The sequence below is a fragment of the Mandrillus leucophaeus genome, unplaced genomic scaffold, assembly GCF_000951045.1.
Source record: "Mandrillus leucophaeus isolate KB7577 unplaced genomic scaffold, Mleu.le_1.0 Scaffold68, whole genome shotgun sequence".
Lineage (NCBI taxonomy): Eukaryota > Metazoa > Chordata > Mammalia > Primates > Cercopithecidae > Mandrillus > Mandrillus leucophaeus.
In genome coordinates this window covers 197,385-213,128 of record NW_012107363.1, presented here as the reverse complement: position 1 = coordinate 213,128, position 15,744 = coordinate 197,385, and the positions used below count along the sequence as shown (strand labels likewise).

General features: G+C 45.1%; 1 protein-coding gene across 2 annotated transcripts in view; it reads left to right on the top strand.

The window, feature by feature from the left end:
- The window catches only part of EVC2 (Ellis van Creveld syndrome 2), a 165,934-nt gene that overhangs the window by 47,371 nt on the left and 102,819 nt on the right, over window positions 1-15,744 (top strand). The window lies entirely within an intron of this gene.

Genomic DNA, 15,744 nt, shown 5'->3' with positions numbered 1-15,744 from the left:
GGAGTCTCGCTCTGTTGCCCAGGCTGGAGTGCAGTGGCGCGATCTCGGCTCACTGCAAGCTCCGCCTCCTGGGTTCTCGCCATTCTCCTGCCTCAGCCTCCCGAGTAGCTGGGACTACAGGCGCCCACCACCACGTCCGGCTAATTTTTTTGTATTTTTAGTAGAGACGGGGTTTCACCGTGTTAGCCAGGAGGGTCTTGATCTCCCGACCTCATGATCTGCCCACCTCAGCCTCCCAAAGTACTGGGATTACAGGCGCGAGCCACCGTGCCCGGGCTGAACTAATTATTTTTTTTAAAAATTTTTATTTATTTTTAACTTTTAAGTTTAGGGATATGTGTGTAGGCTTGTTATATAGGTAAACTCATGTCACAGGGGCTTGTTGCACAGATTATTTCATCATCCAGGTATTAAGTCTAGTACTCAGTTAAGAGGGAGAGAATCTGAATTGATTCTGAAAGCTTATGAAGAAGCTTTCCAAATTGATTAAGCATGGAAACGATTTTCAGACAGAGGAAAGAAAGGGCAGATGTAAGGATGTGAAAGGAGCAAGGTGCGTTTGGTGAGATGTCAGTAGCCAAGTGTGGCTGATGTACAGATTGGGGTATTAAGTATAGAAAATAAAGAAGAGGCAGCAGGGGAGAAAGGCCAGACCAGGTGATGTGACTGTATGCTGAACTGAATTCAGTTCTTCTTATGTAGTTAATGAATATTAACATCATACTTCCTATGTGCAATAGCAGATAGTGCCAGACACTGTTTAAGAACTTTACAGAACTAACTCGTATAATCCTCTTAACAAGCCTATGAAGTAGGTATTGCTCTCTGTAACATCTTATGGATGAGAACTTGAGAGAGGTTAAGTCACTTGCCCAAGGGCGTATACTAGTAAATGATAGGGTCAGATTTTAAACTCAGATCATCTGCTCCGTGGTCCAGGCTCTTAATCATTGTCCAAGATTTCTCCTGGATGGACACATGGTTCACAGTCTAATAGGTAACCTTAACTAGATAAGGTTCATCAGCATGGCCTTACCATTCCTTTTTTCCTTTCAACAGATATTTAAGATGACTTCTTCATGTTTTCTTTAATTTTCCTTTTTTTTGGGCCAAAAATCTCAATCTTATTTTTTTAATTTACTCTCAAACAAAATTATTTTAAAGTCGCTGTCTGAAGACGTTATTATCTGTACCCTCATTCTGTGTCTGTTATCTAGCATACCACTCAGTGTTTGATCATGTTTTCTTGTCTCATATCTCTGTGTATTTTTTATTATGTGCTAGACATTGTATATGAAGTTGAAAAGACAATCTGAGGACGAGGGTGATGTTATCTTCTTCTAAGAGGCTAGTAGCATAATTATGGATTATATTAATCCAATCAGAGATTGAGATCATTCAAAGCTGGGCTTCATTTCTCCCAGATCAAATTCTTATTTGGTTGTATCTGATTATTTTTATTTTAACATGCTTTGCTTTCTTGTTAGACTGCTGATGATTAATAATGGGGCCAAATGTGAACTCTTCGTATTGGATGTCATTTACAGGAAACCTTTTTTATTCTAGGTTCAAGATTTGTAGCTCTCTGCCCACTCACTGCCCACTGGAGGGTAATTTCTGGGAATTTGGAATCATCAAGATAACGATAAACTATAATGCCTTATGTTTTCAGATAAAATACCTTATGTTTATGTCACTTTTAGAAATGTGCACCCCTTATTTAATTTGGTGCTCATCATACTGCTTTTTGGTATGGCATCTTATTTTCAGTGTTTGATAGTTGAAGCAGCTGAGGCTCAGCTAGGTTGAGAGGTTTACCCACAGCAATACATCTGGTGAATGAAGAATGGGACTTGAGCTTCCTCACTGTTTAGGCTCAGGCACTTTTATAATTTACAGACGTTCTCTGAGCCCAGTTTTCTCATCTCTCAAACGGGGAACCCATAACCTAGAGCCTCGGGATACTGTCATGTGTAATGATGTGAAAGAGACTTGTGATAGGGACGTGTCCTTATGCTAATAGCTGCTGTGAGCCCTGGTCAGATTAGCAGACCCTAAAGAGAAGTGGTCAGGGTGATTTGCCCTTCCTTGAGTCTTTCTCAAGAAAATTGAAAGCATACTGAACTTGGGAGACCTGGGGAGCAAAACTGAGCAGCTTCCTGATCCTCCCTGGGTCCGAGAAATGGTGTCCTGTGACACAAAGAGGTAGATCCTAGGTAGAACCAGAAGCAGCTCTGTGTCATGCTTTTCAGGAGCAACTACCTACTGGCCTGAGAGAAGAGCCCCGCTATGTCTGACTCATTCCACTTTGTGAGCTCAATGACTGTTCTCAGAAGAAAGGGATTCCCCTCTTGTTTGAATGGATGCTCCTTCTTCACTGGGTGCCTGGTGAAGAGCCAGGCCTGGAGCCTCGTAAGTGCAGGGCTGACCTTGTACCAAGAGGGAAGTCAGGGCTTATTCACCCGTTTCTGGGTGCCAGTTGTATGGTTTGGTTAATTAAGCCTTGTGCAGCCATCCAGATACCATTCTTCATTTTCACTTAATTCCCTAATCAGAATGCCAAGGATTACAAATTAAAATTTGCCACCTTGTCTGAAGTAGTAGGGAGAAATGGACAAACAGTAGAAGGCGAAGTTATTGGCAGAGGTTCATAAATGTCACTTACTATATTAAGTGGTGTGAGCAGCTAATTATCAAATGACTTCAGAGCTAAAAATCTGTTTTCTTACAAAACATGAAAATGACAAGTAGAGTGAAAAGATTTGGATCATGCAATCAGCACCTGGATATTTAATTTGCAAGTATGTGGTACTCCATAACCTTCCGATTAAAGTAATTAGTACTTTAAAATAGGAAAGTATTAATCCTCCTGTCTTTGTTTTTTATTCAAAAAGTAATGGGGCATAAGAAGCCCAGTCTTTATCCCTACATTATATGAAATTATAAGCAGCCACTGCGGTTTGCCAGTCTTGATGCTTGAGTACAATAGGAATGTTGAAGTTTATAATGGTTTTGTTCTTGCACCTCTGGAATTTTATATTCATTTTCCTTGGGAGCTTGTCTTATTTTGCCTGAAGAGTGTTTAGCATTGATTATCAAGCATGCACTGAGTGTGTTCAGCTTGTGAGCTAAATTCACTCCTCTCTTCCTCTCCCCCAGCTTCCCATCCTCCCTCCCGTCCCAACATTCAATATTTATTGAACTCCAGTTCTGTTTCAGGCATTCTGGTTGGACACTAGTTTTAGAAACCCAGTCTTTTTTTTTTTTTTTCAATGATAGCATTGCCAATTACTTTTAATCGTTCCATCTTGCTGTATAGTCCTGCTTAGATGCTCCCAGAAAGAAAATGTCACTCAGAATGGCAGGAGCTTAGTATGCGTGGAAATCTGTGATACACTCCCCACTAAAAATAGCATTTTTCTCTGGCAAATCAGTTATCCCATTTGTAATTCTAACATGAAGCTTAGCTGGGATTCGAAATATGCCATTAGGTGACTTGATTACCCCCTCATTTCAAGCCCCATCAGAGCCATAACTTTGCTCTATCCTGCTGAGTTATTTTTGACGAGGCGCATTTCCTAGGTGTGCGTGGTGGTTTTTACATTGCTTATTCATAGGCTGTCTTACAGAGAGGATTTGAGGAGGGACTATTTCCTTTGATTTTTATCAGGCTCCTTGACTGTGTGGTTATAATGGAGGTGGGCTCAGTCTCAGCACATGCTGGGACTAGGAGGAAGGAGGAACTAGGCAGGACCAGCTGGTTCTGGAAGCTTCTAGGGGCATGGAGTGCCGATTGTGTTTTAGCTCCAGCCTTACTCTAGGCCTGACCACTCCACACACCTCTCGCCTGTGATCTTATTTAATTCTCACAACTCTCCCGTTTTAGACCAGGAAGCTGAGGTTCAGAAAGGCTTATTGGTTTTTGCCTAAGGTCACACAGGTAGTAATGGATTTGGCTTAGGCCTGAGTGTTTTCAATCTTTTCTTCTATTGACCGAACAGCTTTTTAAAAAGACTGAGCTTAGATGTTTCAGAGAGTCGAAGAAAGTAAGGCAAAAAAAGAAGTTCAGATCTATGTCTGTTTCCTCTATTATTAGAACAAGCTTAGGACTCTTTCTGGATGCTACCGACATTGCCTCTAAACTGTCTTGAAATTGTGTTTGTACAAAGTAAGTGTTTCATGAGTATTTGTCGAATTGAGGCTTTTAAATATGTGTGTTTAGTAGTTTTTTATGTACCAACCATATGGTTTATTTTTACAACTTCTACTCTTTTTATTCGTTGTAAACACTTTAGAGAAATGATTTTGTTCCTCATCTCTAAAAACCTGAAGCCCAGGGATATTAAACAACTCATCCCAGATTCTTTTGTTCAGTTGTTCTTTGATTGGGTTGCTGGTTCATGCATGCAGTACTTTTTAAAAAGTAATTAATGGATTGATGAATCCAACAGATTCTTGCCGAGGGCTCCTTCTGCACCAAGCACTGTGGTAGATCCAAGACTCTCGTTTGCCGGACACTAGCAAGTGTCTTGGTTTTTGTCCTTATAGAGCTTACACAAGCACACACAACTCCGTACACTGCTAATTCTTTGATTCTACACTGTGGTCAGAGCTATGAAGGGACAAGGGGCTCTGTTAAAGAATCTTGGAGAGGATGCTTCTAAGGGAGGCTTGTTAAGCTGAGAGCTGGTGAGGAGCATTTTGGAGTGGGCAGCATGCATAGGAGGTAGGAAGGGATGTGGACATTTGAGGACTCAAAAGAGGACCAGGCCAGGGTCGGAGGTGTAGACGGCACAGAGATTGAAGAGTCATTAGAGCCAGTGAGGGGCCTTCCCTGCAGCAACACTGCCTCCATTCTTTATCCTGAAATTCTAATTTTCTTCACAACACTCAAGGCTGCCGGAAACTACCTTATGTTTTCAAATTAATGTTGTTGTATTTCGTCTTACCCACCTGGGCAGTAAGTTCTTTGAGTGCAGGGATCTTCTGTCTTGCTCGCTGATTCATCCCCAGTGCCTCCAACAGTGCCTGGCACAGCAGGTGCCACTACGCAGTAGGTACACATTACACTTGGTGGAATGCTATAATTGAAAATCACCTGCAGAGAAAACTTGAGGCTATAAGGTACTTGATAGCAAAGACTAGGAGGAGGTGCAGCATTACTGAAACCAGAAGACAACACAACATGTTTCCAGATGTGATGTGGTCCTTCAGGCTACCCAGCTTCTTCCAAGGATGTCCTGTGGCTAGGACACCCTTGCAGGGAGATTCTGTTTGATGGAAGGACTGGACAAGAGTTGGGACATCATCTGTCATGATAGGAAGGATGGCAGAGTCTATGTAGATGTAGCAGGTGTGTGGCTTGGGGAGGGAACATGGGATGAACCTGTCAGATGCTTCTCAATGAAGTTCAAGGTGAGGACAACAGGGGAGGAAAAGGTGGGAATGTAGAAAAGTGTGAAACAGTCCTGACCATGCGGAGGGGGCTTACTAGAGAAACCCAGACTTGCTGAGCATCATGGACTGCCCATGTGAGGCTGGTGGGCCTCCCTGCCTGGACGAGGTGCCTTCGCCTGCAGTGGTCTCAGTGGTCTGGATGGAGGCGTGGAGGCCACTGGAGGGCATGGCATAGAGCCCAGTGGTTAAAACCCAGGCCTGACTGCTGGGGTTGAGTCCCAGCTCTGCCACTTACTGCGTTGGTGACTCCAGTTGCCTTATCTATACAATGGGATGCAGTGCTGACCTTAGCCCGGTACCAGGACCAGAGCTGGCCTGGAGAGCTTTTCCAGGTGAGAGGGAGAGGGATAGGGACTTAGCTATGTATCCTGTGTCTGCTGTAACAAATGACCCTGACCTTGGTGATTTCACGCAACAGAAACACCTGTCACTGTTCTGGAGGCCAGAGTCCCAGATCAGTTTCTCTGGGCTGAAATCAAGGTATCAGCAGGGCCATGCTCCCTTCAAATGCTCTGGGAGGGTCGTTCCTGCCTCTTCCAGCTTCTGGGGCTTCCAAGACTGCAGCACTTCTTGGCTTGTGGCCAACTTACTTCCGTCTCTGCCTGCATGTGGCCTCCCCTTCTTCTGTATGTATGAAATCTCCCTCTGCCTCTCTCTTAGGAGGCCACTCGGGACTGGATTTAGGGCTCACTGGATAATCCAGCATAGTCTCCTCGTGTCGAGATCCTTCACTTAATTATATCTGCAAAGGCCCTTTTCCTTTCGAGGGTCACATTTCCAGGTTCCAGGAATTAGGGCTACAAATCTTTGGGTGGAAGTGATCACAACATCTCAAGAGGATGAGGAAGGAAGTGGAGACTTGAGGGGCCTTGAGAAGAAGTAAAAGGAGGAGGTCAGTGGGTTAGAGGACTCGAAGGGGTGTGTCAGAGAATGGTTTCTGGGATGTTTCCGAGGAGCTGAGGGGTGTTTTTAGACACGGGAATGCTGGGAACGGTTACCTCTTCATCAGCAATGGTTGGTCCAGGGCTCAAACCCAGGTCTTCTGACTCCAAGGCCGGGACATCCTCTGGTGCTTCCTGGCTGTTTGCAGACCATTTGGTGGAGATTCTTCTTGGATCATGCAAGAGGAGACTCACAAAGAGGGAAGGGCCTGAGGTCTGCATGGAGGCAGCACTTCTCAGACCAGAGCGCAGCTCCCCCACCTCCCCTGCTTCCCTCAGGGTTCAGTGGGATAGACGTGGTTCCTTGCACATGGCAGATGCTCAGGAAATACTTCTGGAATTGAATCATCTCACTTCATGACCCGTTGTGAGATATTCCACTGGAGGTCCTTGTGGGGTGGTGGTCAGTTTTACAAGGCTTAAAAATAATGCCCATCTCTTTCCCTTCCAAATTCTAAGCTATTTTAAAACTCTGACCCCCTCCCTCCCTCCCTCTCTTCTTTTCTTTCTCCCTTCCTCCCTCTCTTCCTTCTCTTCCTTCCATTTCTTCTTCCATATGGATTAAGCATTTGGTCCATGCCAGGGACTGTGTGTGCGTGCTCTCCCTCCAAGGCTCTCAGCACGGTCTGTGATGCTCGGACTGTGACTGTTTCCCATATCAAATCCTGTCCCTTTGGTGGCGCAGGCCTGGTGGCACCAGGTGAACCTCAGAAAGCACGTCTGGGTTGGGTCTCAAGGGCCATTAGGATTTGTCAGAATGTGCGTGGGGCATTTCCAGCAGGGGGAACGAGTGCCAGAGGAACATGTGCAGGAGACTGGACATATGGGTGGTGGTGGGGAAGAGGCCTTACTCTCTGAAAGAAGGTCCTCGTGGACCCTTGAATCTCTCCTCACTCCAGCCCCATGATACAGATAACTCGTGTCTAGGCCCTTCTACCTTTCTGGAAGGATCAGTGTCAGAGTTCACCTGGAGCACCAGATGGTTGGCAGGAGCAAAGGTCAGCTAAGGTGGACAGCAGCCCTGTCCTCAAACCGGATCCTCGCTTCTGGATTTCCTGAGAGGTGGTGGGTTCCTGTGCAGCACCCGACATGGCGGGGTTCTTATGGAGTTTGTAAAGGGGCCGCTGGAGAGCAGAGCAGAGCAGAGGGAACGCCTGCTGGGTTCCCACGGCAACTCTCACTGTCTTCTTCCAGCAAGGTGAGGGTTTCTTGAGGAGTTCTGTCTGACAAACACCTTCTGTTCTTTTGGCAAGTGTTTACTGTGCTCTCCCTCAGCGCTAGGCACGATGTAGGCTGGGTGCTGGGGAGGAAGCCGAGAAAAGCAGGGAGCCTGTCCATGCCCACGGTCTGCAGGGAGAGAGGGCTCATGTGCCGAGAGGCATGGTGCAGGGTGCAGCGCAAGGTGGAACCACCATTGCAATGGCAGCTTCCACCCTGCCCGTGACACTCAGCGTGTGTCTCACTCCGTCCCCAACTGTTTATTCTGCTCAGTTGTGGCCAGCGGGGCCCGACTCAACGACAGAGTGGCTTCCTTCAGCGGCCTGGAATGGTGCTCTTGCACTCCTGGACACAGATTAACCATGCCCCGCACGCCCAGGCCAAGCCTGGATTCCAAGTTTCCTCAACGGCACAGTCCATAGGATTCTCCTCACTCCAGGCACCGGGTGGAATTCAGAAAACATCAGCAAAACTCCAGCCATCCCCGCAGTGATGCCCCTGGGCTCCAGGCCTGCACTGCTGTTACCCACCAGTGATTGGAGGAAACCCTTGGAAATGCAAGGGAAGGGCAGGTGGCCAGAGTCGCCTTAGGGAACGGAGAAGCTGACTGCTAAGTTGAAACCTCATGGATGTAAATGCAAGGAAGAGGCATCTCCAGTGAGAGGTCTGCTCTGGCATGTGGATTCCAGAACCCAGAGAAATTCATGTGTGCCCCTCTTCTCTCAAAGAGGAGCTTCTGAGAGACCCCTCAAAAATTGCAGTTTCTGCCGCGGGGCCTTCCCTGGGCTCCAGGGCTGACTCCAGGCTCCCTCTTCTCCCTATAGGATATATAGGCTGTTTTCAACCTCTTTTTATTTGAGACGAAGTCTCACTCTGTTACCCAGACTGGAGTGCAGTGGCACAATCTTGGCTCACTGCAACTTCCGCCTCCCAGGTTGAAGCGATTCTTCTGCCTCAGCCTCCTGAGTAGCTAGGATTACAGGCACACACCACCACGTCCGGCTACTTTTTGTATTTTTAGCACATACAGGGTTTCACCATGTTGGCCAGGCTGGTCTCGAACTCCTGACCTCAGGTGATCTGTCTGTCTTGGCCTCCCAAAGTGGTGGGATTACAGGCATGAACCACCGTGCACGGCCTGTTTTCAACCTCTTGTTTCAAGTTCCCGTTGCAGCTCCAGATTCTTGGCATCTCAGTGCTGAAGAGAGGGTGGGCCTCATTTGTAACAGGCACATACTAAGGAGTCCAGCTCTACTTTTTGTTTACTTAATAGATTATATTTTAGCACAGTTTTAGATTTGTGGAAGCATTGAGAGGAGAACACAGAGAGAGTTCCCATTGTCTCCCCTACCCAGTTTCCCCTAGTACTCATGTCTCATATTAGCATGCTACATTTGTTACAGTGAATGATCCAATATTGATACATTATTATTAGCTACAGTTCACAGTCTGTTCAGATTTCCCTCGTTTTTACCAAATGCCCCTTTTCTCTCCAGAGGAAAAGACTTTACCAGGGCCTTACCTTTCTTAGGGGAGAGAACATTTTCCCAGCTCATGAGCTAAGAGCTAACTTGAAGATAAAGCGATTTACACCTTCCCAGGAAAACAGAATCTTAGAATCTGGATGCTGCACAGGATCTTAGTGGTCGTCTGGCCCAAATTCTCGGCTAGAGCAGGAATAGTCTCTGGTATGCCTAATGGATGGCCAACCCATTTCTACTTGGATGCTGTCATGGATGGAGAGGGACTGCAGTACCTTCAGGGTTGCTGTTATGGGTGGAATTGCGTCCCCTCACAAAGCTATGTTGAAGTCATAACTCCTGGGACCAGTGAGTGTGACCTTATTTGGAAGTATAATCTTTGCAGTTGTAACCTCACTAAGGTGAGGCTATTAGGGTGGGCCTTGATCCAACATGACTGGTATATTCATAAGAAGAGGGAAATCTGGACATAGACACAGGACGGACACCATGTGAAGAGAAGCACACACTGAAATGATGCAGCTATAAGCTAGGGAATACCAAGAGTTGCTGGCAACACCAAGCTGGCATGGAACAGATCCTCCCTCACAGCCTGCAGGAGGAACCATCCCTGCCAACACCTTGACTTTGGACTGTTGGCCTCCAGAACTGGGAGGGAATAAATGTTGTTCGAAGCCATCCAGCTGATGGTACTTGGCTACATAGGAAAGTACCCTAGGAAACAAGTACATCTCCCTAAGCCACACCTTCTGAACCAGAACCTGAGAGCAGGCCTGGGGAGCTGCATTTTGTGTCTTCAGATCCTTCTTGTACATTCTGATGTTTAATAGTTTGAGAACTTCTGCAGGAGAGCAGAGTACCCCAAAGATGCATCCTCTGGTTGGCTCAGAGTTGAGTCACAAGAATCCCCATCTAAGGCTGCAGACCCTCCCTGCTACCTCCCTCACCTTGGGGTTTTTATCTACCAGCAACCCTTGCCGGCTGGAGGATGCTCCTGAGGACCTTAATTTCCTAGCACAGCTGCCTACTGTTTGCATGAGCCAACACCTTCATCTTGGCCTTCTGGTCTCCGAGCTGTGAGGTGACACATTTCTGTTGGTTGAAGCCACCCACTTTGTGGTACTTTGTTACAGCAGCAGTCACAGGAAACACATGCAGTTCTCCATCTCAGTGCTGGGCAGCTGACATTCCTGGAGGGTGCATCTGTCCTTAACCAGAAATCCATTTATACAGTGTCACGTGTGGTAAACATGGTGTTTACTTCAAACAGGCGGCTGACTTGTGGTGCCATCCTAATGCAGCCTCTCCTCACCTGCACACTGGTCCCTATGTGGGACTTCTCCCCTCTCCTTCCTGGAGCTCTCCACCTCTTCCCATCTCATCAACAGCACCTGAATCTCAGCCACTGCCATTTCTTTCTTGGCCTCTGCCACCAACTTCACGTCCATCCCTGACCGTCCAGTCCATTCACACACCAGCCAGAGGTACCTTTTCAGTGAATCCGGTTGGGCCACCTGTGCTGAAAAGCCTTCACCAGCTTTACCCTGTTCCGTGGTAAAACCCAAATCCCCACCATGGCCTGCAAGACTCCGTGTCAGAAGCCTAAGGCTGTTTAGCCTGGATTGGTGATATTTTGTGTTTACCTGATCATAATCATCAGATATCTGCAAGGTTGTTGTGGATAAGACAGTGGAAGCTGGGGCAGTGATGGAAATTTTAGGGATATAAATGTCAGCTAATTATGAAGAAGGCCTTTCTGCTTCTCTAAGCTCTTCTATAAGGGGAGTTAGCCTGGAGGGGCAGCTAGCTCCCCATTGTGGTGGGTGCACATGGCAGAGGCTGGGGACTGCCTGGCAGAGAAGATGTTGAGAAAACCCAGGTATTGGTTGGAAAGGTGACTTAGCTGACATCCGAGGTTTATTCCATTTCTAAAGCCACCTATACATTTTCCATCCTACAGTTGTTTCCTATGATCATCATCTAACCTTCATTTAGAGCACATTTGCCTTTTCAAATAAGGGTTTCAAATGTTATCTCTCTACCTACCTACCTATCAATCATTCATTCATCCACTAATCCATCCATCCATCTACCCACTCACCCATTCACTTGTTCTTCTACCTACCCATGTGCCCATGCACCTACTCATTCACCCATCCATCATCCATTTACTCATCTGTCCTTCCACCCATGCATCCATCCACCCATCTTTTTCACCCACCCATTTTTTCATTCATCTATTCATCCATCCATCCTTCTCTCTGCTCATCCACCCATCTGCCTATCTATCAATTTGCCCATTCACCCACCTGTCCACCTGTCATCCATCCATCTATATATCCATCCACTCACCTGTCTATCTATCATCCATCCTTCATCTACCCATCCAATCTTCCATCCAGCCAGTCAGTCATCTATCAACCCATCTATTCACCTACCCATGCATTCCTCCATTCATTTCATCCATCATCCATCCATCCATTCATCCATCTATCCCTCCATCTATCCGTGCATCCATTCATCCATCTGTCCATCTATCCATTCACCCATCTGTCCATCTATCCATTCACCCTTGCAGCCATCCACCCATCCATCCATGTGTTTATCATGTTTCCCCTGCATCTTCTTTTCTCTGCCATAAAGAATGATGTCAAGAAAGACATGACAGACGTAACAACAGCCACAACAATGAGAAGTCATGTTTTCCAGCATCTGTTCTATGCCAGAGACTGGGCTAAGTGCTTCATGTGCCGTTTTGAGACAGTAGGATGGATGGTACAGCAAGGACTCTGGAGCAACATGTCATGGGTTCAAATCCCAATTTTGTCATTTAATAGTAATGTGACTTTGAACAACGTATTTTAATTTTTCTGTGCCTCAGTTTCTTTACTTGTAAGAGAGACATTAATCACCTACCTTATGAGATTTTTTTGTGATGATTAAATGGCTTTTATATATATATAGCAATTAAAACAAAGCCTGATCATAAGAGGCACTATTACTAATCCTCTCAGTGACTGTCATTTGTTGTGGGTGATCATATTCTCACATAGCCAACAGGGAAACTAGGCTCAGAGACATGAATAACCCACCTGAGCTCATGCAGTTCCTGAGGGGTAAAGCTGAAATTAGAAGCTAAGTTAATGTGACTTCCAAGCCCATGCTTCCAAATATAACGAAATTTTACCTTCCAGGAAAAGTTGATTAGGATATGTGTAAAAGAGAGTTAGGAGGGAAGCACAGGAAGGACAGGAAGGACAGGGAGGATTTGAGTCAGAGAGAGGTGGTTCCACTTCTCCTTTTTGCCTCTTCCAGGGCTGACTGGTCTGTCACAGTCTGGCAGTGGGTGGAGTAGGCAGTGGGCAGTGATGTGGAAACCCCAGGAGGGAAGACTTAGTGGCATCTCTCTGCATCTTTTCCCCCTTTAAGGAGTAGGGCCTGGAGAGGGAAGGCCTAGTCCCACTTCTAAACATAGAAATCTTTAAGAGGAAAATTGTCAGCGAGGAAAGATGCAAACTGCTGACCTCTTACACCTTAGAGTCTAGGTTTTACCAAACTAGAAATTTAATAGTTTGTCATAAGTCTTATTGGTGTTTTGCTCATGTAGGTGACTATTTTTACTCTCATTTAACCTCTCATTACAATTTGGACAGCAAATGTACCCAGGAGATATTTTTCTTCTCAAATTTCCATTGTCCATGCCTGCAGATGGATAGTTTATAAACATGATTGATGGTCCCAGAGAGGAATCTTGCAGCATTATCTGTCCATTGGAATTACCTTCTGATGAGGAAAATTTCAGTTTCACTCATATTGAATTGGTTTTGGGGGTCTGTTGTGCTTACACCTGCTACCTTGAAGATGCCAAATTTATATTGTAAAAAAAAATGGCCATGGTGATTTCATTTTCCTTCTGAATTAATTATCCACCATGTTGATTAATGAGTCCTCTTTCAATTTCTGGAGAACATTTGCTGCATGTGCATCAAATTCTATCCTAATTTTGCTCTGACACCTTGCTTGCCGTTTGGTGAGAACTTGATTAATTTTTATGTGAAATAAGAATAAAGAAAGAATCATTAATGTCATCTTCTCTCTCTTTTTTTTTTATCATCAATAGCTAATCGAAGTATTAATCAGGTCTTGGATAATTTAAGCAGTCCTGTTTCCCCTTAGAAAGATGTTATCATCGGCAAACCTATTCCCAAGTTTTAATAGCCTACATTTAGTAAGTGGTTCCTGTGTGCTGGACGTGGTTCTAAACTCCTGTGTGAAGTCAGTCACTTCCAAGAGGAATATCACTTGGACAGTTTGTATATGTAGCAAAACTGGCCAGAGAAAATATGTTCATCTTTGAAGCACCGTGACAAGATGACATTTTTGTGACCTCGATTTTGCGACCTCAAAAAATAATTGTTCCTGAGAAAGCAGTGGGTGAATCCTGCTAACTTTGCCGAGCTGTTGAAGTAGTAAAGACACGTGAGAGTCAGAGCCCTGCTTATGTAGCCCAAAATGTCTCTGTCCGCCTCATGGGCTCGTTAGGGACTTTTGGGGAAGTGGAAAAATGTGTGTATTTCATTGTTGTCTGAATAATTAAAAATGGCGAAGTGCCATAGGGGGCAATGAAAATTTAACTCTTCACCAGTGAACCTGATTCTGTATGGAAATGAAGAATTCTTAGTATTTGTTTTCTTCTCTTGCAGCCCTTTGGGAAATTAATGGATAAGAGTTGGCTTCATTGGTGGCATGGTATTTTAATTGATTTAAAGGGACATTTCTTTTGTGGCTTTGGAACACCCTGACAGTTTTTATCATCGCCTCTTCTGACAGATTATCCATAGTGATTAACATTAAAACTGTTACAGTGAAGAGTGCCTCTGGGACTGTCTTCCCAGGCAACAGGGAAGGTGAGCTGTGGGCACCGACTCTGTTCTGCAGCCAGTCTTCTGTGAGAGGGAAGAACCAAGAATGAGGAAACTTATTATTTAGAACCAACAAAGGGTCAGGCTGTGCTGTGTGCCTTCTGTTTCTTCTCTTCTTTAACTCTGAACAGCAACCTATGAGGGTGGTCCTCATTGTGCTGGTGTGGAAACTCAGTTCTTTACCCAGGCCCCTTAGCTAGCAGGTGTTTTCACAGCAAACCACTGGTAAAGCAACTGGTACAGCACCTGCCGTTTTCCCAACACAAGCAGCCACACATTTGGTCGTGTAACTTAATGAATTAATGAATGATGGATGGAGTGGTCAAGTAAGGTGTGTTAGTTTCCTGTTCAGCTGTAACAAATTACCACAAACTCTGTGGTTTACCACAATATGAATGTATTATCTTAGAGTTCTGGAGGTCAAACTCCAATACAGGTCTGACCAGGTAAAAATCAAGATGTCAGTTGTAGATAGATCAGTGGGGTGGCTATCATTTACAATAATCCATTGCACATATCAGAATAGCTAGAAGGGAATAATTCTAATGTTTCTAGCATAAAGAAAAGACAAATATTTAAGGTGATGTCTATCCCAATTAACCTGATTAAATCTTGCCACATTAAATGAATGTATTAAATTATCACATGGGCCCAGAAAATGTACATCTGTTACTTGTCAATTAAAAAAAAAGATGTCAGCTCTAGGGGAGGTTCACTTCCTGGCCTTTTCCAGCTTCTTGAGGCTGCCTACATTCACTGACTTGGGACCCCTTCTTCTGTCTCCAAAGTTGACATCATCACTCCTATGTCGGCTTCCTTTGCTGAATGGCATTCTCCAACTCTGACCCTGCTACTCTGACCCTGCTTCTGCCTGTTTTCCTATTTTAAAAGGCCTTGTTCTTGATCTCAATCTTAAGGTCAGCTGATGAGTAGCCTTAATTCCCCTTTGCCATGAAACCTAACATGTTTGCAGTTCTGGGGATTAGGCTGTGAATGTCTTTGGCAGGGGCACTGTCCTCTCTGCCACATGAGGCTTCGTTTAAGGTGTGAAATCCATTCTGTATGCCTCAGAGTAGAGAAGGGATTTTGTTTTCTGAGCTTGTACAACATTGATTGTTTAGTTCATTTGACATTTAGTCATATACACACTGCCTTGAGGCAGCTCTTGTGTTTCTTTCTTGCTTTGTAACCTGCAAAGCACTCGTTGCATAGACACATGTTCAATAAGCACTTTTTGAGAAAATGAAAGAAGCAAATGAATGACCTGTTGTTTAAAACTAGGCTAAGTTGTGTCTTAAGGGAATGAAAGCTATTTTAATCTAAGATGGTAAAATTTGAGCATCAAAAAGAATAATGACTGTAGTTGATCAAAACCTACCAAATATATAAAAATCTTCAATTTCATAGTGACGCTATGCAGAGGAAGAGAGGGCTTCCTAGGTTTAGTTAAACATTTGGACTCACAAGACTCTCACAGGGCACTCGTGGCCTCATCTACTCAGAAGGCTTGAGGGTCTGCAACACCACTTGCTGTGAGGACAGCATTATTTCCCTGTGGGTGTCCTCACCACAGGTCACACAGCAGCCTACACAACTGTTTGGGGGGCATTTTCCTCCCAGGTGACACAGGTCAGGTTCAGGGAGATGCAATCCACATCAAGCAGGTGCAGGAGTCTTTCTGGCTTAAAATACTCCTACCCCACAGGTGGCAATATCTTTTGTAAC